This window comes from Equus asinus, chromosome 1 (genome assembly GCF_041296235.1).
Source record: "Equus asinus isolate D_3611 breed Donkey chromosome 1, EquAss-T2T_v2, whole genome shotgun sequence".
NCBI classification, from domain to species: Eukaryota; Metazoa; Chordata; class Mammalia; order Perissodactyla; family Equidae; genus Equus; species Equus asinus.
Genome location: NC_091790.1, coordinates 149,623,126 through 149,648,607, shown reverse-complemented (window position 1 = coordinate 149,648,607; position 25,482 = coordinate 149,623,126). Strand labels below are relative to the sequence as shown.

At 39.6% G+C, this 25,482-nt stretch overlaps 1 long non-coding RNA gene across 1 annotated transcript in view; it reads left to right on the top strand.

Moving 5' to 3' along the window:
- The first annotated feature begins 2,024 nt into the window (after positions 1-2,024).
- Positions 2,025-25,482, top strand: part of LOC139045269 (uncharacterized) — a 48,516-nt gene continuing 25,058 nt past the window's right edge. The window contains exons 1-3 of the long non-coding RNA XR_011503307.1: positions 2,025-2,132; positions 5,878-6,008; positions 24,395-24,448. This is a non-coding gene — a long non-coding RNA (uncharacterized lncRNA). The remainder of the gene's footprint in view (positions 2,133-5,877; positions 6,009-24,394; positions 24,449-25,482) is intronic.

The following is a 25,482-nucleotide window of genomic DNA, read 5'->3' as shown; positions in this document are numbered from 1 at the left end:
CCCAGCCCATGGCGTTATCCTTGTCTCTCTGCTCCTGTAGCATTTTGGATACAAGAAAATGTGCTGGTCCAAAACTTGCATTCCAGGTTAGACAAACCTGGGTTTGAATCCTTTGCCAACTTAGGGGTTTGGACAAGGCACTCAGCAGCTCTGGAGCCTCCCTTTGTTCATCTGTAATAGTACCTACCTACAGTATTATTGTGAGAGATTAAATAAAAATAGCCACATAAAGCTCTTAGCACAGTGTGTAGCAAACAGGAAGTGCACAACAAGGGTTAGTTAGTACAGTTGATCCTGTTACAAGTATTTGTTTATATATTTGTCTCCTCTAGTAATGGACTTTTCCAGGAGAGATCCTGTCAGTCATCTTTGGTATTCCATTTGCCTAGCAACATAACTTGAGTACAGAAGTTGCTCAATAAATCTTTAACTCATAAATAACTGCATATAGGTGTGTATATATTACACATGTTTATATCTGTGCATACACATACATATAGATACGTATAGAATGAGATAAAAAGGCCTTTTGAAGCTCTAATTTGCTTATGAATATGGATAGCATTATTAGAATAATTATATACACAACTATTAACACCCTGATTTAATTATATTGGAGATTTTCCCTCACCATAATTCGAACATTTCCAAGTTGAATTACTCTTGGCCACAAGAAATTTCGGTCTTCATGGCAAGATCTAATCCCCAAGAAAGGAGGCTGCATATTCATGCACTAGATGTGTACATTCTCTGGGCCAATTTTAGATTAAGCCAAAGAGAGAGGATGGGGTACTTCAGGAAAGCTGACCCTTTGGGGGCAGGGGCATGCTGAGGTCACTCCTTGTTGGAATCTCTCTTCCATGATGTCCGACTCCTCCCTATAGTGAGATTTTTCGTAGTAGGGAACCTGACAGGTGATAGTGCTGACACAAGCTGGGAACTCAAGAAGGTGGGGTGGAAGAACGAGCTTTTTGGGGAAGGAAAGTCAGCTACTGAAATTTCGTTTTAGTTGATATTGTATTCAAGTGGGTGTGTCCAGAAGACAGAGGAGATAATAATGTTATGGAGGTAAAGCTGTGGCTGAAGATGCCAAATGCCGTGAGAGATCATAGAGGCTAAAGATGGAGAAAAGCTATTTGAAGTCATTTAAAGCTATCTGAAGTCATCTTGGGTGTGCATGTTATGCTGTTTAGTTGGCAGAAAGAATCAGATAGTCTAGTTAAGATAGACCTGGTTTTGATTCCACAAATGAAACTGGGGAGTTGAGATATGTTATCAGGGAGATCTACAATAGATCTCTGTCTCCACGCAGGACAATGCCCGCCGAAGCTTCATCACAGCTGTCCGTCATCCTCCTCTTGCACTATTGCCGTTTTACAGAGAAGGAAACTGAGGCTGAGAGAGTGTAAGTAACTTTCCCAAGGTTGTACTGCAAGTAGGCAGATGGCTTGAACCCACATATCTGTACGACTTCCTAACTTGCCTTTTTGCCAGTTGAGAAATTCTTTGAAAACCTGAGGAAAGCAGGAACTTCTTTGCTCTGATTTGAAAAAAGCCCAAAGTCACATACACATCACATTTTACATGCAATTGCAGGAGATTCGTGACCCCCTGCAACCCATCTATGGACCTCTGTTGGATGTGTTGACATCAGATTAAGAGCAATGAGCCAATTTTCAACAAAATAACCTTTAAATATGTGTTGGCCTTCCAAGTCATCACAATGTGATGCTATCAAACGACATTTTTGTGGCTCCAAACATTTCTGGAGCTCCAGCTTCAGAACGGCCCCAGAACCCGTTCACTGGCCACAAAAGAAAATTAGTCCCAGTTACTTACTGTTGTTTTCTCCAAACAGTGTTTATTGTCCTGCCTGTTCATTATCTTTGGTTTCAAATGACTTTTGGCTGTTTTCAAAATTGCAAATCGTTCCCAAGGATTCCATCATTAAAGAAATCCAAAGAATGTGCAATAAACTCAGAAAGAAACCCTAAAGGGGCATTTTAGAAGGGATTCTATCCAAGGTTAAACCTTGGAATAAGGAACTGTTCTCAAATACACCCAAATGACAGCTACACATGCTGTCTGTGGTTATTACTTTAACGACAGGAACTCATATTTCAGTGTATAAGGTAAGGTCTTTGAAAATATCTAGTAAAATTTACTGCTTCAGGATTTTTTTGATTATTGGAAACAAAACTTTGTCATTTGTGTAGGTACAATTTAGTGTCTTTTGCAAATCTAATCTTTCACTGAATCTCTGTAGAAATAGCACTTATCTTAGTCAATGTCACTTGGCCTGTTTGTTTCTACTATCCCATTAATTTCCAATGCTTCTAAGTTGTTGAATAACTACATCTAAAATAATGGTTGTAAAAAATTGTTGTTGTTTCTTGTGGCAGTTTTTGTAACATCTTCTTTTCTTCTAAGGTCTGGTTGAAATGCATCTATTTTAAAGATTCATTTTGTTTTGGGGATATGATGTTACTGCTTGGATGATTGGAAATAGTTCTAGAACTGGTTGTCTGAACTCACGTTGGATGTTTAAGTTATCAGTAGTATTGGCTAGAAAATTGCTTTGTTCTGACCACATATCCCTATGTGGTGCTAGAAAGCCAGGGACCCTATAGATTGTAGATAAATATCAATATGTAGAAGGGTATGATTAAAATGTCCACAATCTCATCTTATCCTTCATCCCACTTAAATGATTGACTTTGCTGATATGTGTTTATACCAACGTATTGGGCTCCCCATCTGGAATGGAGTCTAGGGCCATAGGGATCAATATATTCTCATGTTATAGCAAATACTTAAGGCAATAGTTCTCACCATTTTAAAAAATATTTTTACTGCCACACACACACACACCCATTCACAAGTTCTTATGGGCAACACAGCCCCACCAGTAACTAATCGTCAGGTCATTGATAATACACGCTGTGGTGCACATGGGTGGTTCCAAGCCCAGGTACTTGCTCTAATTCTGTCACTTTCCTCCTCTTGGAGACATCATACTAGTGCACTGTGGTACTGTGGTTCACAATCATTGGCTTAAGAGATAGACAGATAATGTCCTTCATACGTCCTCCAGTATATTTAGTGTTGATTCCGGCTACTCACAGTATGATGCAGGAACCAACAGCATCAGCATGACCTGGGAGTTTGTTAGAAATGCCGAATGTCAAGGCCCCACCGCAGACCTGCTGAATGAGCATTTGCATTTTAACAAGATCCCCAGGTGATTTGTCTATACTTTAGAGACTGAGAAGCACTGATTTAGATGGTTCTGCATAAGCTCATATACGTAGAAGTTACAGGAAATGTTGAGTTGTTGTATTCTGGGTGATAGATATTGACAAAACAACAAACAAGCAAAAAACCATAAGGGGACTGAATAGACACAACAATTCCCTCTTTGGCAAATGATGGGTATAAATATGTAAAATGGTTAAATTCCAGATATTTGGCTTGTTTACTTTAGCCTTTGGAATTGGTTGTTTTTCTATTTCTGTTGCCTTTTGCATTGAGTTTAGGCCCTGTTCTGGCTCATGTGGTGAAACTGACTGAAGCTCAGCATCCCAAATCTGCATTTTTAATTTGCTTCTCCTGGGAGCAAGAGTCTGTGGTTTCATCCTGTATGAAACTGCAGTTCTTGTGGAGTAATCTTGAATCATCCCAAACAAGTAGCAAGGATTAAGGATGTGACCAACTGACCAAAAATATGCAACCACAGATGCAACCACAGGTTTGTGGCAAACACACATGCTGTGCCTGGAGAGTAACATTCCATAGGAGTTGCTGCAGAATCCTGTAGGTCTAGTGGGAGCCCCAGGAAGCACTCTCCTGAGCCATTATTTGGTGGGTTGTTGAAGTGGACCCCCCTTCCTTCTTACTCTGTTGGTAGGAGTGCAAATTGGTATAAGCCTTGTAGAAGACAATTTTTTTTTGAGGAAGATTAGCCCTGAGCTAACATCTGTGCCCATCTTCCTCTATTTATACGTGGGATGCCTGCCACAGCATGGCTTGATAAGCCGTGCTAGGTCCATGCCTGGGATCCGAACCAGTGAACCCCCTGCCGCCAAAGCAGAGCATGCGAACTTAACTGCTACGCCACTGGGCCAGCCCCTAGAAGACAATTTTGATAAACGAGTATCAAAACCTTTCAAAACTGCATATTCTGTGATCTAGCAATTCTCCCGATGGAGATTTATTTAAAAATAATCCTATGTATGGATTAGTAGGGGAAGTGGTATGTCGATTCTATGAAGACATGGCTACACTAGCTACAGGAAACAAAAGAACCTTTCTGTTTGCTCCACCATCAGCACCCCTCCTTCTGCTCTCTGCCAACTCCCTCCTACAAGGCTTCCTCAAAGTAGCTGAAGGGCTTTTAGTAAATCATTTCATCCCACTTGGGGCTCAGTTTCCTCATTTGGACAATAAGAAGTTTGGAATAAAGGCAGTGTTTCTCAGAATATTGTCTATGTGGACAACCTGAGTGAGAATCATTTTGCCTGCTTGTATGAAATGCATATTCCTGGGCCTGAATCATCACAACACTGTCTGAAGGAGGGTGAATTTTCTTTTTGTCGAGGAAAGAAAGGCTCAGAGAGACTTTCATTTTACACTTGGTGAGAGGTAGAGCTCAAATTTGAATTCACTTCTACTGGTTTAATTCCAATGCCTGCTCTATCACTCAGGGGCTAGCACAATAGGCAAACACACAGGTGCAGACCCCTGCCCTTATCACATCCTAGCAGGGAGAACTTTGAAGACTATTGTCACATGCCCCACGTCGTTCCTTAAAATGGCTTTTTTGGTGGAAATATCTTTGTAAATCTTTAATTTACTACCATGGATATAGTAGATCTGATTTTCGTTTTTTCTTTCCTTTTTTTGAGTTACAGGAAAAGAGAGATTCCACTCTTCAAATATGTAATATTCAATGGCCAATGAAAACGCTACATCTCACTTTTAAGTTACAGATCTCTCTGGTAGGAATGCATATTGCTCTGCTTGGGAAGATGGTGCTGCTGTGAAGTGGAACATGACTGACTCTTGTTCTGTGGCTTACGTGTACTCTAATCAGATGTGCCTTTTATTCCAGGAAAGCCTTGATTTTGTGTCTAGTAGTTGTAGGTTTGCTACTGCTTCAACCTGTGCTGTTTATATCTCCCTTATACTTTCTGAACTGCTTCCCAACTGTTGGGGAAAAAAGAAATCTTTTCTAAAGCGTTAATTAGAGAAATGTATTTATTGAGCATCTTTCATGTGCCTGGCACTGGGCAAAGCCACGGGGCTAACCAGTGAGCAAAGCACCCAAGGACCCGTGTCTCATGGATTCAGTTCACTGTTAAACTCTTTCCCCTTCACTTTGTTAAGCTTCACTCTAAAATTTAGTTGGTTAAGAAAATAATTAAGTGGAGTTTTGTGTGTAATTTAACTCATTGGAAGTGCAATAGTGTGCAAGATCCTGTACAACTTAAAGCATCACTCCCAAAGAGGAAGACCAACAGTGTAACTCCCTACATAAAAACTGTGAATCAATTTTTTTAATGTAAATAGAATCAATAAATCTGGTTGCTTTGAGAATTCTGCTTTGCTGTTTAATACTCTTTCGTTATATTTGATCTTCAATTGCATGGGCTGCTTTGGTTAGTGATGGTAGTAGAGGATTATTGTAGCCTTTAAGGGGATGAAAGGAGAAATGGAAATGATTAAAAATAAGTTCGCTTTTTCATGTACAGGAAGGAGGAATAGTGAAGAAGCAGCAATGCACTCTTAAAATGATTAAGTAATTTACTAGGGCAATTTGAAGCCTCGTTAAAAATTAACAAATTGATCTTAATGCGTCTCATCTCATTTTGTTGGCAGGTTGCCCAGTGCCTTGAAGTTCTGATTAATGGGCTTGGATGATTGATAATCTCTACCATATGGCAATAATCTAACATTTGAAAAGCCATCTCTCCTTTCTGTTGATTATAGTGAGGCAAAGACAGAAAAAGGTGAGCCCTTCCTTAGAGTGATTTTCACAAAATTTTCATTTTAATTTGCTGACTGTACAAAGAAGAAATCTGCCAAGTGTTGCTAGTGCATCTGGGACTTGGTGCATGTGACGGTTATAAATGCCTCGCTGGACACCAGCTGTATCTACATACATTTAAATCAATTAGATCAGAATCAAAATTCTAGGTCTCTATCAACTGTTGAAATTTGCCATATTGGTATGGGAAGTAGCAAGACAAATAAGGTGTCCTGGCCCTGTGGCCCGATAGCAGGCTTAGGTCAGTGTTCTGGCTTTGTCCCATTCATGCCTGCTCAGGAAACAAGGAGTTTCTTGTATTCACATCAGCAAGTCAAGGAGCTTCCTGTGAATGTCCATGCCCCAATCAGTGTTTCACCTGCATGGGACTCCAGGCCTTTGTTTTTTGGCTTGCATCAATTCTTTGTATGAAAATCTATGATACCAAGAATCATTGAGTTAGAAAGGGTCCTAAATGATTCTGATTCAAATCCATGCCTTTAGGTTTTTTCTATATCCCCATTTTAGGACTGAGGCTATGAACCTTGCCTAAAGACATTGAACTAGGACGTGAAAGAGAGTCACACTGAGTCTCTTCCCTTTGCTCATCATCTCCCCTCCTGTAAGCACTGATCAAATCCTTCCACCCTATTCATTTATTCAACCCTCGTGAATACGCACACACTTTGCAACCTCTACTATTTCCAGTTATTTATTTATTTATTTAAAGAGGAGTTTTTTTAACTTTTTTTTCTCCCCAAAGCCCCAGTACATAGTTGTATATTTTATTTTATTTTGTTGTTTTGGTGAGGAAGGTTGGCCCTGAGCTAACATCTGTGCCAATCTTCCTTTATTTTGTAGGTGGGATGCCGCCACAGCATGGCTTGGTGAACAGTGTGTAGGTCTGTACCCGGGATCCAAACTTGTGAACTCTGGGCCACCAAAGCAGAGCACATGAACTTAAGTTAGGCTGGCCCCCATGGTTGTATATTTCAGTTGTGAATCCTTCTAGTTCTTCTATGTGAGCTGCCATCATAGCATGGCTTCTGACAGATGAGTAATGTGGTTCCATGCCTGGGAACTGAACCAGGGCCACTGAAGCAGAGCGCTCTGAAATTTAACTGCTAGGCCATCAGGGTTGGCTCCCCAGTTATATATTTTTGAGTGGAGGAATAATTTGATGATACTTTCAAAGTAACCTTCTAAATATGTCTTTAAAGGGTTAAAAAAAATTCCCCAGTAACCTAGTCAACTCATCAATATCTCATATATTACCAGTACTTTTTCTCATGGCCTGCATTTATGAATCTTTCCAATGCATCCGCTTTAGTTTTTATAGAAATGGTCTACAACGCTTTTTCTCCACTCATATTTCATGGGTTTACATAAAATTTAATTGATTGTACATTATTAAAATAACGTGTGATCGGAATTTGCACTTTTGAGAACATAAACAGGGGACAACCCTACATTTAGGAGTAGAAGTGTGCAATGATATCAGAGGTGAATGTAGGAGCCATAAGTGCTCACAGTCCGTGGGCATCAGCATGTGTCGGTTAATCCAGTGGCTTGATTAAGAGGAAACTGACTAAGAGAGCTGTAATACCTAACATTTATGAGGGTTTATTCTGGGCCAAGCCCTGTGTTAATCACTTAGCCTACAGTCTCTCATCTACTCCTTAATGTACCGATGAAGATTAGGCATTATTATCCCCGTTTATACAAATGAAAAAAAAAATCTCTGCTAAGTAGCTTGTCCAAAGTCACAATGGTGGCAAGTAGCAGAGTAAGAAAAGCCCCAAATCTGGCTGTCTCCAAAGACTTTATTTTTAGCCATCATGCTATATTAATAATAATGGATTTTGACTATCTAAAAACTCAAAGAAATCTACACCTACAGAAAGAATGCAGATATTACAAATGAACTCTCCGTTTTAGTAAAGAACTATCATTTTCCTTACTTAGTACTGGTTTGTTGCTATTCCTATTACAGGAATTCACAAGAAAGTTTTGTTGAAGGAGGCTGGAAAAACACAGTGACTTTTGGGCTCTGCATCAATGAGGGCAAATAAACAAAATGTCTCCTCCTGCTCTAAGTGATTTATTAGAAGTTTACAGTTTCAGTAGTGAGTGATGTCAAATTTAATATATCCTCAGGATTTACATGAGTTCTGTCAGCTTGCAAATTTCTAAGCTAAAAACATGGACACTTTATGGCAGACATTTGTTTTCTTGTGGTTCTTTGTACTGTTGCTCCACCCTGTTCAGTTTAAGTCTTTCAGTTTTGAGGAAAGCTTTGATCTTTGATTAGAGAGAATAATTTGGATAATTAGGGAACGTTTGTGGTTTTTACTCATGATGTAGACAATGATGCATGTATGTGGATAAGCTGTGAGATGAACTTGATTTCTTATATACATGTTTTTTTCACTTCTCCTACATTTAAGAATTAAAGAGTACTCAAAAAAATCCGTTTAAAGTAGAAAATTGACCTTGACTTTATGACATAAGTCTTGGAGTAAGCCAACCAAGTAAACCAACCATTTGTTTTGGGAGGCTCCTAGAGCCGTTGAAGCAAACTGCCTAGAAGCTCTCATCATAAGTGGACCAGCTGGCTCTATTGCTCTTCATTCCGTTTAATGAAGTCAAGATAATCCTGGTTTTAACAGACGTTTGGAATCTCCTGTACCTAAATGGAATGCTCCTGCCTTAAATGAATCTGGCACTCAATTTCCTAGAACACCTTTCTCATCAGCATGTTTATTTCACACCTTTTGCGTATGTTCATGCATCAAGAAGTTACTTCTCTCATTCTTGCCTCTGAGTGGTAACACAGATCACCTAGTTTATCCAGAAGAGCCTCTCCCTCCCTTGGTGGTGTGCTGGTAAAGGCTTAACGACAGGCACTCAGTGGGGAAGCACCAATGTCCTGGCTCTGACTGGTAGCGTTTGGTGATTTGCATGGTGAAAATACTCCCCTCAAGGCCCATGTCAAGCTGCCACTCTGACCATGCTGAATCCTGGGTTGGGAAGAGATGTGCATGATCAGCTTTCACAATTTGGTCCGCACTGGCTCCTGAAGAGCCCTGCTCTATCTCTTCTGCCCTTTAATCAAACAGCTTGTGCAGGCTTGCTCCTGATGTTGACCAAAAGGAAAGCGACGAAAAATTTCCTCAGACAGCACTTCCTTGCTGAGTTTTCAAGTTATTACTTTGTTTACTCTTTTATTTACTAGTTCACATGCACTTGTAAGTGAAAGATTTCACTTCAGGGCTTGTATGAGTGTGTGTGTGTGTGTATTTAAATTGATATTTGTTCTGTTTCAGGCTCTCATTTTTGGTGTTTGCCTCCTATGTTTTCCTGGGTCTCGAGCCTTGTATATTTAACTTGCTCTCTTCAGCCTCCTGAGTAATTAAGTCAGTAATAAAATTGACCCAAGCGTGAGTCCATCAGGTTGAACACTTTCTCCCAGTCTATCCTCACTGATTTCCTTAGTGCAAACTGCTACATGAAGAGGACATGCTGCGGTGTCTGTGCTTTTTTGCAAGAGGGGAAAAATTGTGCAAATGTGAGACTAGCCCGCAATTTTATGCAAGGCCTTCCTAACATTTGAACAGGATTCCAAGTACAAGTAAGATGCTTTAAATGATCTTTTAATCATATAATGAAATGGGATTACCTTTCTCCTGAAATGTCTTCTGGCTTTTCTTGTCATATTCTGAAGCTCACTACATTGAACTGTGTGACATCAGCAGGATGAAATATAGAAAACACTACCAACCAATGTTCCATCCTCCTCAGGACGAGATTTCCAGACTTCAGATAGGTTTGCTTTTCTTGGGTGAGCCTTTAGTCTTTTTAAGATTGGTACAAAGAAGTGACCACACTGGGCAAAATGAGGCAGAGAGGCCACATTTGATAATCTCTTCTGCCTCAAACACATAGAAATGATAGATAAAACATAATAAGAGAAAAGAACAGGAAACAAAAAAAGACAACTAGCTCAAAAGCAAAATAAATATTTTGGGGGCCTTGAAATGTTGCAGAAACGCTTAAGAGTGAGCAAAGCTGATGCCACTGTCTTTGAAGTTTTTCTCAAATGCCACCATCTCAGGATGCCAAAGCAAAGCAGCTTCTCTTTTCTCTCATGCTGACAAGCACTATCCCTCTGCTCTGCTTCATTTTTATGCTTAGTACTTACCGTCCTCTAGCATGCTACATATTTTACTAATTTGTCTTATTGTCTGACTATAGTGTCAGCTTCAGGAGGTCGGGGACTCTGTCTCATCTTTGTGAATGAATGAATGAATGATAACATATGTAATGCATTTAGCAAAATACTAGCACCTAGTAAATGTTCAATAAATGCTATTGTCGTTATTAGTGTTGTGACTATTAGGACTAACAGGCAAGTCTTGGTGCCGGCGCTGTCTGATGTTTCCTCCCTTATTTCTGTCTCACTCTTGCATCCCTCTGCTGCCTTTGCCTCTATATTTACTGCTCTCGTTTCTCTACTTGATTTGAGTTTGGTGTGGAAATACTATATTTTCCCTGGTTCAGAAATCCACTGAAGACAATAAATGCAGCTTCCCTCCCAAAGAGGGTTTCAAGAGAAATAAGGAACCTTGACGTTGGCTTTTCTGTCTGAAGTCCTGATTTCCTAGGCCCCAGTCCATGAGTAGGAAGCATGCGGTGTAGACGGGAGGATGAAATGATGACTCACCTGCGTTCCATGAGCGGGAAGTTGGCAACCTTTGCTTGCTAAGAATAACATGAAGGGTGTGGCTTGTCCCTATTAGCACTCGTGAGATTGCTTGCATCATTTACACTAGTGCTCAGCACATAGGAAAAATGTTTTTAAGAAGCGGCTGAGGGATTTTATCCCCCATAAATAACGTGAGGTTGAAGGAGTCATAAGATTAAAAATACCAGCAAAGCAAATTGTTACGGCTAAGTTGAACATTTTGGTTTTGAATTTTAAAATGTAATGACCATAAACGACCTCATGTTGTAATGCTCCACACATCTAACTACTGCTTTGTCAATACATGTTTACTATATAGATTTCTAAATACTTGGATGATTTGCTTCAAGGTGGTGCTCATCTTGGCTAAGTCTCTCAGGGTAGAATGAGGTACTTCGGTCCCTGAAGGGAGCAGCAGGAAGTGGGAGATGTCCACCAGAGAGGCCTCTTGCCTGGAGGAAGATTCCTCCAGGCTGACGTATTTTGATTATTCCCCTGCTTCACTAGAGCTCACCACTGTGGCTGATGCCCAAGGCTGCTGGAGTCACAGCTCTGGGGGCATGAGGTGGTGAAAACTGTTGAGGAATTTCATGAAGCAAGAACTCTTTCAACAACAGGCATCCTGGTGCTAAGGCGTGTTGGCGGCCCATCCGCTGTGAGGAATCATTGCATCTCAGAGCTGGGGGAGCCTTGGAACATGCTCTGGTCTGTTTCCATTGCTGCAGCCTTGTGGAACCAGTCCAGGCTCTGCGCTATACAGGTCACTCTGTTTAACCAGCTTGATGACTTTCTGAAAGTCACTTAAACTTTCTGAGCCTGAGTTTCTTCAGCTATAAAACAGGAATAGTGTTTGCTGTCAAGGTTATTATGAGAATAGACACTTAATACATTAAAAAAAATCTTATTAAGCATCTGCTGTGTGCCAGACCTGTATTAGATGATGGGAATACAATAGTGAGCAAAACAAATACTCTCCTTGCCCTCATGGAATTTATAATCCAGCTGGGAAAACAGATATTAAATAGTGACTGGCACAAAACAGTGTCTCAAAAAATGGTAGCTATCTTATTATTCATTTAAAACATGAGGACATTGCAGTGCCAAGAGGTTAAGTGATGTGCTTCAAATTCACAGTTAGTGTTGGCAGACTCAGGACTTTATGTTAAGGCCTATAATGTACAATCAAGTACTTGTCACAAAGGCTGATGGTAGAGGCTAGAGCCTTGGTGATGAGACTAGACCTTTTTTTTCTATCTGGTGAGGAAGATTGGCCCTGAGCTAACATTTGTGCCAATCCTCCTCTATTTTGTATGTGGGATGCTGCCACAGCATGACTTGATGAGCAGTGTACAGGTCTGTGCCCAGGATCCAAAGCCACAAACCCCAGGCCACTGAAGTGGAATGTGTGAACCCAACCACTACGCCACTGGGCTGGCCCTGAGACTAGACTTTTTGATTCATTTGGAGGCAGCATTTCCCATCCAGACACCAAGGCAGCATCGGTCTCCCCAGCATTTCTAGGTATTGCCAGGTCAGACTTATTTCAGGTCAATTGGAAAAATTTAAAAGCCACTATTAGTTCATTTTACGTGGAATTTTGTTATGCTTTTGTAGGTTCTTGGAAAATCTACAGAAAGATCAGTAACATAAGTCATAGTCTCAGGATTAAAGGTGCATTGATTTGTACTGGCCGCAGAGCTAGTGTTGCGGAGAAAGCCCATTATGTAACTCAATGACTCCCATGAAAGAACTCATGTGAGAAATATGAGAATTTAGAGCCAACAGAGATTTTGCTTCCTCCTTTCTTACAATGAGAACCATATAAATAATCATGTTTGCCTTTTTGCCCAGCCTGCCAAAAGTCTTGGACTCAGAAGTAATGCCCAGTTACAAGGAATGCATAAACCCTTGAGGCTGGCATATATATTTCCTTCTCATTGCTTTGGCTCTGGTATGTCTTTCATTTCTATTATTTACTGTCTATATGTCCTTTAGTCTGAGCTAATATACCAAAATAATATGTTAAAAAACTGCTTTCCCTTGTAGGGCAGAGAGTGCCAGTACAGGGAGAAAATAGAAGCTTTGAGGGAGGTAATCTGGAAACACACGAGTGGGAATAATCTCTGACAATCATTCTGTCCTAAACCCCTTTGACCAGGTAACTACAGACTTCTGTTTGCTGCTGATGGAATGAAGCTCAAGGACCTATGACCTCTTGGATCTGATCTCAAAATAAATGCCTTCCAGCCTTTCCTTTTGTTTCTGTGTACATTTGCCGGCATATCAGATAAGGCACAGCAGTTAAAAGCTTTTGGTCCCATACTTCCCGTTTATCTAGATTTGCAAGCTTAGTTTAGTCTTGGCTTCCAGTATGCTTGCTATGATTAGGATTTTGATCTCTGTGACCAGTTACCTTTACCTCTGTTTTCTTTACCTCTGTGCACTAAATTTACATCAATTTTCTACAGAATGGCGTGTGTTCTGCAGAATTGGCTCTTCCCTCGTGTTCTCGTTGCTATCGAGAAGGAAATACAAATAAAATGTTTGGACTCAACTCTCAGATAGGAGTATGTTTCAACCAAGTAGAGCTATAAAAACATCATAAAACCACCCAGATTTACCCCAGCTTTCCAGCCTAGGGACAAAGTAAGGTCACACTAAGAGTCCCAGGGCAGCCGATTTCTGGCTCAGCCCAGTTAGTCCTATTGCTGTAGCCCAAGGTTCTTTCTATTGAAGGCGTCACTGGGTGCCCAAGACATACTCACCAAAGCTCATGAATGACCTGCCTTCTTTTTCTGCCGTGGGGGTCCCACTGTTTTCTCTGCTGCCCTGATCTGTGTTTCTCCTTTGATCCTCTTCTGGCTGTAATGCTTATGACTCCTTTTGAGGACATTGTTTTCTGGTGCTCCATCCTCCTGGAGCTGTGGTTGTAGCCACTCCTCTGCTCCGGTTCCACAGGCTCCATGCTGCTCCATCTGACCCGTGTTACACCCGCTTACCAGGCGCAAAGCTGAAGTCCTATGTCCTCAATTGTCTGCAGGCCTTCTAGCATGACTATTTTTTAACTCGACCTGCTTATCAGTTAATTGGGCAGGCGTAGCAAACTGCTTGTTATGCCCCCAAATCTGGTCTCCCCCTCTTCCATATAAAATGGCTGCTTAGTTAACAGACTACTTCTCCAAGTCTGCCCTGCAGCTAAGTAAGGCCATGGAACTCTCACTAATGGAATACGAGAGTTTAAATATTTGGTCACTTACTTAGAAAGAAAGAGTTTGCCTTGTACATCATCTTTCCCCCTTTCCCCTGGGGAATGTCAACCACACAGATAAGGATAGCATCCTAGTGCAGTGGTTCTCAAAGTGTGTTCTGCAGATACCTGGAGATTCTTGAGGCTCTTTCAGGGAGTCTGGAAAGTCAAAAGTATTTTCATAATCATATTAAGATGTGATTTGCCTTTTTTACTGTTTTGCATTTGCACTGATGGTGCAAATGCAATGATGTGTAAAGTTGCTGGTGCCTTAGCATGAATCAAGGCAGTGACACCCAACTATACCAACAGTCATTACCTTCTTCACAGCCTTGCACTTGCAATAAAGCAAAACAAAAGAAAACAAAATGCTAGTTTCAGTTAAGAATGTCTGTGAAGAAGCATTAAAAATAATCAACGTAATTAAATCATTGCTGTTGAGTACATGTCTCCTTAATATCCTGTGTATGAAATAGGAAGTATGCATAAGCACTTCCGATGCATACGGAAATATGTGGTCTCAAGGAAAAGCACTTGTGTGATTATTTGAGTTGTGAGTTGAACTATTCACTTTTCTCATAGAACACCATTTTTATTTGAAGAAATGATTGACAAACTATATTTTTTCAGACATTTGGCATATACTTTCTTGAAAATCAGCTTGTCACTTCAAGGGAAAAAAATGGATGATATTTGTTACCAATGATAAAATTTGAGTTTTCAAGCGAAAATTTGAATTTTGGAAACTATGTATTTGCCACCATGAATTTGGCAGCATCCTAATATTTAAAAACTTTTCTGATGAAATCAGTGGTGATATCAATGAATGTGATTTTCTGATATTGTGAAATAAAATGTGTCAACATTTGGAAGTTCTGAATAACTCAATGAACCAATGATTTCTAAAGGACCAAAGCATGATGTTAGAAAATTACGCATGGGTAAAAGATCCATTTGAAGCATAAAGTAAGAAATTTTGTTTGATAAATTTTGACAGATGTATTCAGTTCTATAATCACCACCACAGCAATAGATTTTAATGTGACAGAGTATAAAAAGTTTATTGATATTGTTTCAGATTCCATATTGCAACTAACCTTTAAGACACTGCCACTTGACTTTTGGTGTAGTATCAAAGAACAGTGTTCACAATTATCTGAGAAGGCTATTAAAAGTATGCTATTTTTCTCACCTATATATTTGTGTAAGGCTAGAGTCTTTTCACATACTTTAACTAAAACAACTTACTGCCCAGATTGAATGCTTCATTCAATCATCATCATCAGTGTCTTCTATTATTAAGCTAGACGTTAAAGAGATTTTCAAAAATACCAAATTATGCCACTCTTTTCACTACATTTTGAAGATAGTTATTCTTTGTAAAATAAGTTGGTTATATTAGCATAACAAGGAGTTTTTCCATGGTTTTAGAAAATGAATTAAACAAATATTTTAATAATTTTTCAGTTCTAATTTCGAATATAGTAAGTATCAATAGACGTTACCCACATAAACAAATGTCTTTGGGGTTCTCAATAATTTTTGAGTATAAAGAAGTCCTGAGACCAAAACATTTGAGAACTCTGGCTTCAGTTATGGCAGAGCCACATGATGGAATCAGCCTGGACCGTTGGTGAGCTCTTATGACGTAGCCATCCCCTTCCAGACTGTTGTATGAAAAGGGAATATACCTCTATTTTGTTTGAATCACGTGTATATTGGGGACTCTTTGCTCTAGCATCTTGGCCCATATCCTAAATAATATATTGGTCTAGAAAGTGATCTAATGAACACAATTAGAATTTTATTTCCCCTTCAACACCCCATAGCGTCCCCAAATCGAACTTGTGTACCTTGACTCCCAGCAATAGCTTGGATGGTTGAGCAGTGACTTTATTTCCTTAACTTTTCAGATGAATTCAGTCCTGAGCCAGTTAGTCTGAACATAGCAAGTCAATTGTCCTTGTCATGAAGGACCTCAGGATTCAGAAATGGAATGTTTATCAAGTAAACGTCTTATGACCATATTCATGACCATATTCTAGGACTCTTACACAAGGTTTTAATTTGCATTCTGTCTTTGTTCCCCTGATGTCAGTGTATTTGGTCTAGTTGTTATGGCAATAATATTTTTCTGAGACAACAGTGAAGGCATGTGATTTAACAAGTACAAGGATATCATTTGGGACAGTGGAAGAATACTTGGATTTGAAACTTTCTGGGGAAATTCATCATTGTTGGTCATCGTGTTTATAATAAAATCCCTAGAACATGGGAATCACATTTTACTAATTTCTCTTTATTAGACTTTGCACATTGGAAAAACTTGATTTACTACAATGCTCTTTAATGATAGCATTGCTGTTCTATTGTTTAAGCTCACGTGGATCTAAGACCCCACAAATCCTAATTACTCAAGAGAGGAGAGGAAACCTCCTAGTCTCTTCTTCTTCTTCTTCTTTTTTTTTTGGTGAGGAAGATTGCCCCTGAGCTAACAGCTGTTGCCAATCTTCCCCTTTTTTTTTGCTTGAGGAAGATTGTTGCTGAGTTAACATCTGTGCCAATCTCCCTCTATTTTGGATGTGGGATGCCACCACAGCATGGCTTGATGAGTGGTATGTAGGTCCATGCTTGGGATCTGAACTGGTGAACCCCAGGCTGCCAAAGTAGAGTGCACAAACCCAAACACTATGCCACCAGCCCACCCCCCAGTCTCTTCCTTTTTAATGAGCCATGTTAAATTTTTTATTTTATCATTTCCTTGTTCAAAATATCATGAATAACTATTCATTTTCTCCACAAGCAAATCTACGTCCTGTCCTTGGCATTTAGACTCTATATAATTTGGCCTCATTCTACCCAGCCACTGGGACTCTTAGCAGGCAGCACAAAGCCCTGTAGGTGGCTGAGTCCACAAAAGAGGAAAGAAGGGAGAAGCATAAATTCCTTGGTCTGATACTATCACCACTGTCTTGAAAACACCTTTTATTCTCTTGTTCCTAGTCATACGCATCTGCAACATCACAACCCTGATTGAACTCAGCCTTCTACCTACTCTGAACCTGATCTAACTGAACCTCATCCAACAGCTGAGCATTGTTGGAGAAAAATCAAGCAACTGTGCTTTCTCCATTGAAAATCCTAACCACAGATCTTGAGCAGACACCCAACACAGACCAGCAGTCCTGCCAACTTCTCTCGTATCTTCACTCACCTGCTAACTGAGGTGACATCTTTTCTCTTCTAACTTCCTCATCTGATGACTTGTCTCATAATTTATTTTAAAAAGAATGGATAAAAATGACATGTATCTGCTCACACATATTTTACCTTTCCTCTTTTTATGATGAGAGAATTGTCCTCAGTTCCTATCTAAGACAGTGCTCCCCACGCCTGGTCTCCTTATTTCTGCTTGTAGACCAGCCCTATGAAATAGGAGAGAACATTTCTATGCTTTCTGGGAGACAATATTTATCATGCACACTTGCATTCATTGTGCCACAGATACATTGGCTTTCCTTCTGTCTTTTGAAATTTCTGTTGCAGGTCTCTTGCTCTTGTCCTTTTCTCTGCTTGGAACAATGTACATTTAGGTTGCAGCCCAGGTGTCACCTCCTCAGAGAAGCCTTGCTTGACCGTAGTAACCACGGTACCCTTCTGTATTAGTTTGCTAGGGCTGCCATAACAAAGTGCCACAGCCTGGGTAACTTAAACAACAGACGTTTATTTTCCCAGAGCTCTGGAGGCTAGAAATCTGAGATCAAGGTGTTTGCAGGGTGGGGTTCTTCTGAGGCTTCCCTCCTTGGCTTGTACATGGCTGTCTTCTCCCTGTGTCGTCACATGGTCTTCTCTCGGTGTGTCTGTGTCCAAATTTCCTCTTTCTACAAGGACACAAGCCCTAATGGATTAGGGCACACTCTAATGACCTCGTTTTAACTTAATTACCTCTTTAAATACAGTCCATCTATCTCCAGATATGGTCACATCCTGGGGTACGAGGGATTAAGACTTCAGTATATAAATTCTTGGGGGACACAGTTCAGCCCATAACAGCTTCCTTCGGTGACTCTCTATCCCATTGTGCCATTTTTTTCTTAGCATTTGTCACTATCTGAATTTATATTATTCCTCTATTTGTTTACATATGTCTTCCCCACTGGAATGTAAGCTCTAAGAATGGAGGGCCTTCATCTCTCAGTTTCCTCATGCCTAGAACAGTGTCTAGCTCAAAACAGAAGCTCAATGCATGTTCATGGAATAACTGGAAAGGCAGTGAGGAGAGGGGAATAATTATGGATGCTTTGTCTCAACCTGGGATGGTTTCCGTTCTCCCTTCTGCACTATTGTTTTTTAGTTCTCCTGCTGTTAATGCTTCTATTTTCTCTTCAGATCCTTCAAGGCTTATAGCAAGTCATCCCTCTTTCTGGAAATCTTTCCAAATTCCACAGCATAGATTGAGTTTTCCAGTCTCTGAATCTTCTACAGAAGTTATTGCCTCAATTAATTATTTTGGCACATCATATCATTGACTATTACTTTTGGTTGTTCTGTAACTGTTTCCAGTCTTCATTTTTGTGCTCCATCTCTCCAGCGAGGTAGTGATATGTCCAAGGGTGTCAACCATCATTTATATTTTGCTTCTGGGTACACTATGGAGTCCTAAATTAATAATGCAACTGAGTTAAACAGGCTTAGATGCAATTTCCCTTCCTTATTTAGAGGCAAAACCGGCACCTCCTGGCAAGGCACCATGAGTGGAGCTGGCAGCTCTGTGTGGTGTGCTTTCTGAAGCATAAGAGAAACCTGCTGCCCTGCCTGCACATTTCTGCACCATTCTCCCCTCTGCATTTGCTCACAGATGTCTAATGGGAACTTTCTGAGAAATTGTTAGGCTGTAAATAGAGCAAGGAGTTTTTTTTAAAAAATTGCTTTATTAAGATATTATTGACATACAAAAAGCTATAGATATTTAATGTTTCCAACTTATGTTTAGAGGTAAGTATACACCCTGTGAAACCATCATCACTATCAAGAGCAAGGTGTTTTAAATGTAAATATCTCTTAGGGGAGGCAAGGTATGACTTACACTCACATTTCCTGGCTGATTCTTGTCTATAAAACAGACTTAATAGAGAGTGGGAAGGGAGTGGATGCCTGAAGTGGGAAAAATGTGCTGAAAAAGGAACCTGAGGACCTGATTTACACTTTAGCCTGAGTCAGTCCTGGCCTGCACCAGCAGGCTGAAGAATTAGACAATACTTCCTTGAGACAGAATCAGGTATGACTGAGTATCTGCTTAGAGAACCATGGCTCAAACTTTCACTCTTAATATGAGCCATACGACCTTAGGAAAATTACTTAACTTCTTTGGGTCTGAGAATCCCCATCTGTAAAATGGGGTTACTTCTAAGTTTATTGTGAGGATCAAGTTAGTGTTTAATAAATATTAACTATTATTATAGGGCACTTTTCTTAGTTTAAACCATTCTCACTGTATGTAAGAACAAACCTGTTCTCTTAGGAATGGTGGAGGGGGTGAGGGATTGGCTAACTGGCTTATACTTAAGGGATTGATATTCCTTCCCTATCTGCTCTCTTATTAAGGGGAGTTGTCCTCAAACTTTTGGAGCCAAGGAGCTACTTTTTATGTTCTAGAAGGTTTGAAGTTACCAGCATGTAAATGTGAGGGGAAGTACGGATAATGAAAAATCTCTGAGCAAGTTGGAGTGGGTGTGGGGGTGATGGTGCTGACCTTGTCTCTGAGTGATATTGCCTCAGAGAGATTTTGGAAGGAACTAACTCCTTTACCACTGGGAATTCCATCAAACTATGGAAAGGTGGCTAGCCCTGAAAGAAAAATAGGTCTAAGAATATTCCCATTTTAGAATAAACTAAAGCCCAGTGAACTGACTTGAATGAAAGTCCTACAGAGGAACTCTAGCCAAGTGTCTTTTCACGACTTTATGCTGCCTTTCCCATACACTTCAGAAATGAATTGAACTGAAAAGTGCCGAAACTCAAAGAATATTCTAGAAATCCATGTGGAACGTCTCAGAGGTAGATTTGACCTTGTAAATAGTTTAGAAACACAATGTTTATACTACATCAAGAGTTTCAAAGGTCCCATCTACTTTGAGGCCAATTTTACACTCTGGAAACGTACACCTCTTCCTGCTGGCTATCAAAACAGCCTTGAAGTGGTGGGCATAAAGACTCATGGTCATGTAACATTCCTTTTAGACACATATCAGAATATTTGTTATTACATTACTGCCCAAACACCCACAGAATCTCAGGAGGTCAAAGAGGATTAATGTTACAGAATTTAGTCCCACCCATTTCTCTTTCATTCAAATCAAACTTTTGAAATGATTGCTGTCGGGAGTTGATTTTTGCTTCTAATAAGGGATAAGGGAAAGATGTGTGACCACTCTGGTCTCAGTCTTTGAAGTCAAGCCATATTCTGGAACTGTTTTATTTGGAAACTACAGCTAAGTCATAGCAAGGAAATCATCCAATATGAATTACATGACCCAGCTTGCAGGTGAGGAATGGGAAGGAGTTGGCCTTACACAGTACAACATGTAATGGGTAATCAGAAAGTATCCTATAAAGTGCCCATTAGCTACTGAAGGTTGAAAAATGGCTTGCTTACAGCTGAAGCTGGTAATTTGGGTCAATAAAATTGTCAGATTCACCTATCTCAGCCATAAATCTCATGCCATAAATCATGGTCAATGACCAGACTCTTCTGCATAATTTCCTTAACTGGTCTGTAAGCAGTATAAAGTACCTATATTATCTACAGTGCACATTAGATTAGAGGAAGGCATATTTTATGTCAACCACAGGGCCTAAAGGTACTAGTACACAGTAAGAGTCCATTACATGTGCATTAATTTCATAGAGTTTGTTAAAATGATGAAAATGTTTTAATAGCCCCCAAAATATTTATTTTCTTATTTTGCAGAGTAATAAAGCCATTCATCTATTTATTTATTAATTTAATAAATATTTAGAATGCCTAATCTAAGCACTAACTCTCATCCTTACTAATTGAGTGAACTTTGGCAATTACTAACTATTCTGCCTCAGTTTCCTCATGTGTAAAATTAGGAAGATAATAGTATTTACCTCCTAAGGTTTTTGTGATCATTCAATGAATGAATATACATGAAATGCTTAGACAAATAGACTGTCTCAAACATTATAAACATTAACATTAATTATTTTTGGTATAGGACAATGATTATATAGCTGGACATCAAATTACCCTAAAATTTAGTGACTTAAAACAACACATGTTTATTATCTCACAGTTTCTGTAGGTCGGGAATCTGAGCATGGCTTAGCTGGGTCATTTACTTCACAGGCTGCTATCAAGGTGTCCACTGGGCTGTAGTCATCTCAAGGCTCAACTGTGGAAAGCTCACAAACAAACTTGTTGGCAGGATTTAGTTCCTGAATGGTTATTGGCAAGTAGTTCCCCTCACTTCCTTGCCATTTGGATCTTTCCAAAATGGCTGCTTTCTTTGTCAAAGCATGCAGCTTGAGAAGTTAATAGATTAGAATCAGCTAGCAAGACACAAGTCATGGTCTTGTACAACCTAATTATGGAAGTGATGTTCCATCACTCTTGCCATATTTATTGATTCGAAGTGAGTCACTAGGTTCAGCTCGCACTTAGGAGAGAGTATTATGCAAGAGTCAAGAAGGGTCAGGGATCACTGGAGGCCATGTTAGAAGCTGTCTACCATAATGATGAACAATACAAACTTAAGGCTTGTGTGTTTATTGGGGAAAACAGACATTAAAAATAATTCTGGAATAAAATACCAATTAAAAATTGTGATAAGCACTATGAGTTGGAAATACAATATTTGATAATAAATTACCATATTGGTACCTGATTTGAGTTGGCATATTTCAAATGAAGGCATCTCTGAAAAAATCATTTTTAGTTTCAGATTTGAAGGATGAGTAGAGTTAGCCAGGGTGGAGCAGGGAGAGAGATGAGCCCTCTTAGAAGAGTGAACAGACGATGTGTAGGCCTTGAGGTAGATGAGCACCAGCAGGTGACCTCTCCATGTGGCTTGAGATTTTCACAGCACAGTGGGTAGTTTCTAAGATAGAGTGCTCGAAGAGAAGGAAGCAGAGCAGGAGCTGACAGGTCAAGCTGCAGGGCATGCCTTCCATGGTATTCTATTGATCAAAGCAGTTACAGGCTCAGACTGGAGTCAAGGGAAAGGGTAATAAACTCTACCTTTGAAGGAGCAGCATGCTTGCACGAGAACTGGCAGAATTGTTTGGGGCATCCTTGGAAAATAACAACCACAATGGGTGATTTTAGCAAGAGTAATTTAGATTCAAGTTCAAAATTGGATGAGAAGTAAGAAAACAAAGAAAGCCTGTATAGATACCTGTTTAAGAAGCTTAGATGGGGCTGGGAGATGAGACTTAGCTGGGTAACTGGAAGAAGGTGGGTTAAAGAGAGGACTTTAAAGTGATGTTTGTATGTTTAGGGAATAATGCTATAGAGAAGAGCTTGAAGATCATGATATAGATGGACCAGTGGTTGAAACAGGTTTCTGAGAGATGGGAGGAGAAGGAATTCAGAACAAAAATTTGGGGGATTGGGCTTAGACAGAACTTTTTCCATTGTAACAGGAAGAAAAGAGGAGAAGGTAGGAGTGGATGCAGGTAGTTGAAGGCTGACTTCCATTGGTTTGGGGATCCCAAGTAGTATAAACCCAGCAACACACACAGAATGCAGAAAAGAAGTGTGTGGGCAAGATGGGAGAACTCGGCACTGCAAAAGGGAAGGGAAGAGAAGAATAAGGGAGTGATCGTAGATGCAAGGGAACCCACTCAAGGAAAAATTTTAATTTGTATGTTGCTTCCTCAACAGGTTGTTATTGCAGGATTGATTCTCATTTTATCTCCGGAACAGGAAACAGCACAAAGAAGGTTTTATTCAGTTGCATGTTCTCTGTTCTCTCCTGTTGGATTTCCTTCTTAAGTTAAACTAAGCTGGACAAAACAGGAAAAATTTCTTTCAGAAGCAGACGGACCCCAGGCTTTGTTCTTCAGCCCTTGTGGCTTTTTCACTTGTGGAGTATCTCACTGGGTTCCAGATCAGCACTGTGTCCTCAGCTTTGATTCAAGGTTTATATAAGAAACACAGGCATGAAAAAAATGCACAACATTGTTTACTGCACCTCATGGTGTTCATTACTTCTCATTTCAGGCCCTGCATGATTTACTCTTTCTGCATTTTGCTCTCAGAACTTTTTCTCTTTTGAAGGAATAGTCTGTTTAATTTTATTGCATAATTAAAATGCCAAAGCAATCACTGTTTTTTGCTTTTTTTTTTTTGCATGGGGTGTCAGGGTCTTAGACCTAAATTTAGTACTGCATCTATAGATGGTCATGGCATAGAGTACAAGAGTACAGAGTTTGAAGTTTTATTTCTCTAAGCCACGGTTTTCTCATCTGTAAAATGAGATATTGTTGAAGCCTATTTTGTAAGGTGATTTTGAGGATTAAATGAGTTAATACATGTGAAGTACTAGAATACTACTTGGCATTTGATTGTTTGCTCTATTAGTCTTGATTATATCCTTCAATTTGCAGTGGCTGATTTGCAAAGGGAGAACTTCAGTTTCTGGGCTCTCATTTCTAAAGTAGGTCCACATATGTCTGACATAGTCATCTTTTCATTTCTTTCTTCCAAAACATTTTCCAGAATTTTTTTTTTTTTTTTTGATCTCTCTATCCTTTTCTGTAGGGCCTAGAGTAGATTGTTTCTAAGGAATCTTCCAGTTCTTCAACCATATGTATTTTATGACTCTTCTCCATGGAGGTAGGGATAAAGGAGAAATATTTATTCAAGGCAATTATATGAATGGTTCTAACTTAACACTGAAGGACTTTTTATTTATTTTTGACCTGGAAAGTGGATTTTAATTTAACACATGATATTCTTCCTGTAAACTTTCTCCCTACCTGTTGTGGATGGATGGGCTGAGCAAACACAGTGTTCACTGGCTCATATTAACTCGTAAAGGCAGGGTAAGAAAGCTTCAAAATCTTTAGTGCGTAGGGACATAGAATCTACACGTATAAACAAAGAGATTATTATTTACCATTAGCATGAGAAAAAAACCCAAGGGTGTCCACATCATTTGAGGCACCCAGAGATTTTATTGTTACTTAAATATTGTGTTGTGAGATAATTATTTCCTTGTTCAAATAAAGTTGATGGTCTTTTTTTCTAAAATGTTATAGAGAATTGATACATGAAGTAGAAGATTGGAAAAGATAAACTCTAATGTCTTTTCAACTTTTAATATTCATGCTTTTGTAATCTTGTCTTCAGAGCATTGAGTCTGGAATTTCTCTACTCACTTGTGATGGCCTCATCTGAGATTAGGTAAGTCATTTTGATTTTATAGTGGGGCTGAGTGTCAGGGCATCCCAAACATAAGCAATCAGACCTTTCCCTGTGTGCTCTAATTAATTCCTCTGAGGCCAACTGTAACTGTTGTTTCAAGATCTGGCTCTAAGTGTGCATTCTTTCAGATCACAGTATGATATTTTCCTCTATTTGTAGCTCTATCATAAGAAGGATTATCAAATCCTGGTTAAGGGTTGGCTAGGTTAGTTGTACATTTGCATGAAATCAGGGAGTTTTTTCTTTTTCATTTTGTATCTAGCTTGTCACAAAAGACAAAAGGGATTTCTTCTATCTGAAGTATCAGGAGTTCACTGGCTGTCACCCAAGGCTTCGAATCAGGCTGGGGTCTCCTTACCAGATTTGATGCTTCGTTTGCACTGTTATGATTATTTGGGGCTATACTTGAAGTTAAAGGCATGAGTATGGGTGGAGGAAGGCAGTTATCTAGAGTCTAAGGCATGGGCGTTGGGAGAGCTCTGCTTACATCCTGAATCTTCCAGAATGAAACTCACTCCTTCAGAAAGGGCCAGCATGCTATAAATGTATCAACAGGGTCATACTGACCCTGTATTTAAAATATCCAGATGCACAGACGTCTCAATCCCATTGCGCAGAAAGAAAACACCCAGCTTAGGTGTGCCCAACATCTTGGTGGACAGTACATAATTATTAGAATAGTGGATAATCATTGCCAAGTATTGCTTTTAATGTATGGCATTGATAACCAAAATGGGTCTGGGGCTTTCTCTTTTAATCTTTGACAACGTCACACTTACTAGGAAAGATGAGCAAAAATGTGTGAATTTAGGGTTGCTTTTCTCTAATAATTCTTTTACTAGGCCATCAGGATTTTTTTTTTTATTATAAACAATCTTGTATTGTTCTCTAATTATTTAACCTGTGGACTAGAAGAGTTTCAATGATAGGCACTTCGCTTCCTTAACTCCCTTTATATCTTAGTGCCTTTTCTAACACTAGCTCAAAAGTAAAATAACTAACTTCTTGGGACT